This window comes from Chlorocebus sabaeus, chromosome 9 (genome assembly GCF_047675955.1).
Source record: "Chlorocebus sabaeus isolate Y175 chromosome 9, mChlSab1.0.hap1, whole genome shotgun sequence".
Lineage (NCBI taxonomy): Eukaryota > Metazoa > Chordata > Mammalia > Primates > Cercopithecidae > Chlorocebus > Chlorocebus sabaeus.
Window position 1 is genome coordinate 16,491,023 of NC_132912.1, and position 2,503 is coordinate 16,493,525.

Sequence of the window (2,503 nt, forward strand, 5' to 3'; positions counted from 1 at the left end):
AAAAAACCTTGACCTTTAAGAGAAAGAATAAAACTTCAGACATTAAACAAAATCAGAAAAGCTGCTAGATAACAAAGTAATAGTAATAAAGTCTACAATCCAAAGAGTTTTGAGGCCATCAACTAAAATTAAGGAATTTTCAATCATATTTTGAGCAGCTGTGATTTGCTTAACCAAATCTCATGAATCATCACCATGAATCATCACCATCATCTTCTGGAAGCATCTACTAAATGTCCATTGAGCGTGACTGTTTAGGTCCCGTTTATTTGGTGTATATGTGCCTTTGCAGTGATTACATGTTCTTAGTTTTCACCTAACATATTACTTGGTTACACATTTAGTGCATAATAGTTTGCTAGTTTTGTTAGGCTGACAAAGATCATCAGTTCTACGAAGATAGAAGAGGAAAACTTTATCCGAAATGGTCCACAACACGTTGCTTAGTAGTTGTTCAAATGAATACATCTTGATAACACACATTAAGACATAGATTATCAAGACGGCAATAAGGAAAGGGGGCCAGTGAGTTTAACTTGCTCCCTGTAAAGGGAATGGTCAGCTTTACTCTCATCTCTTGGGGTGCTGCAGGGATAAGTAGGGGATGTAACCGCATTTCTAGTGGTAGATGAGAGAGAAACAGCTCAGTGTTCTGGGGGAGAAGAAGACTCCAAGCAGGGTCTCAGCCAACTTAATGACACCCTGTGGGCTGGGTGCAAGGGCTCACACCTTTAATCTCAGCACTCTGGGAGGCCAAGGCAGGAGGATCACTTGATGCCAAATGTTCAAGACTATCCTGGGCAAAATAGTGAGACTCCTGTCTCCACAAAATATTTAAAAATTAGCCGGGTTTGGTGGGATGCACCTGGAGTCCCAGCTATGTGCAGGCTGAGGTGGGAGGATCACTTGAGTCCAGGAGGTCGAGGCTGCAGTGAGCCATGTTCACACCACTGTACTCCCGCCTGGGAGACAGAGCTAGACCCTGTTTCTTAATAAATAGCACGTTGTATGTGCACACCTGAGATAAATAGAAACCATGGGCTGAGGTAAAGGAAGGTATAAAGGAAGGTGAAGTTGTAGAGAGCCTTGAATAGAAATGGTATTAAGGTGACTGTGGAAACCTACATGGTAGGGAGAGGCGTTGGTACTGGATTAAATATTACAGAATGGGATGCTCTTCTTCTCTGCTGACATTCTTATTTTCTAGGCATGGAAATCCCAGTGGGAAAAGAGAATTTGAACATAGAAATTAGCATAGTTGGAACTCTGTAAAACTAGACCAATACACATTGAAGTTAGAAAATCTGAACAGCAAAGAATAGCAAGCAAAGCCAATGCAATCCTGTAACCATAAAGTGCACTCAATTTTTTTTTTTTTTTTTTTTTTTTTTTTGAGACAGAGTCTTGCTCTGTCACCCAGGCTGGAGTGCAGTGGCATGATCTTGGCTCACTGCAAGCTCTGCCTCCTGGGTTCACGCCATTCTCCTGCCTCAGCCTCCCAAGTAGCTGGGACTACAGGCACCCGCCACCACGCCCAGCTAATTTTTTGTATTTTTAGTAGAGACGGGGTTTCACCGTGTTAGCCAGGATGGTCTCGATCTCCTGACCTTGTGATCCGCCCGCCTCGGCCTCCCAAAGTGCTGGGATTACCAGCGTGAGCCACCGCGCCCAAAGTACGTTCAATTTAAGCCAGATGACTTTAATGTTAGTCTTGCCTCCCTCCTCTAATTGACTGTATGACCACTCAGGGCAAGTCGCCTTGATGACTTTTACTTGAGGGCCTATAGACACAGGATAGAACAGCGTGCACCTAATTGCAGAGATATTAACAAATTGGTCATGCCTATGAATCCACATAACTCATTAATGGCTTAAGTAGCCATCCTAAAATCACTGTTTGAAGACCACAGAAGGAGCTCACAGAGGCCTGCAGTGCTCACCCCCACAATGGAGTTCCCAGTATCAGAACAAGGTTGATTGGACAATGTCTGCAAAGATAGAGACGAGGTTCCTAAGGTCCAGAAAGGTGCCCGTGAGTGGTTAGTTCATCTATGGCAAAATCTCAGCAAGAACTGGGAAGAAAGGGAATGTGGTCTCCAGCCGAGCTGATGTCTAGTAATTGGTCTCTAAGAAGCAACAATTACTTTTCAGGTGTCCTAGCAATGAAGTCCTAAATGCACGCTGTAGTCTAAAAATGTCCCAACTATTTGTTATCTGCAAACCCATTACTTGCAAATAGCCCCTCGCTTTTGGCCCTAAAACACTGAGATTCACTTCTTTCCTGTTAAATATCTAAAAAAGAACAATGGAGCAGAATATGACTAACCCATCAGTCAGTTCACTTCTGTGACTATTTCCCCAGACCCTTTGTCCCCTCTCAGTCAGCATTAACTATACAGTCCAATTAAACCTCGCACCAGTCGTCCACAGGGATTCTTTTCATAGAAAAATGCAATTCTCTCCAAGATTCTCAGCATTACCTAATGGCCCGCATAGAATCAGT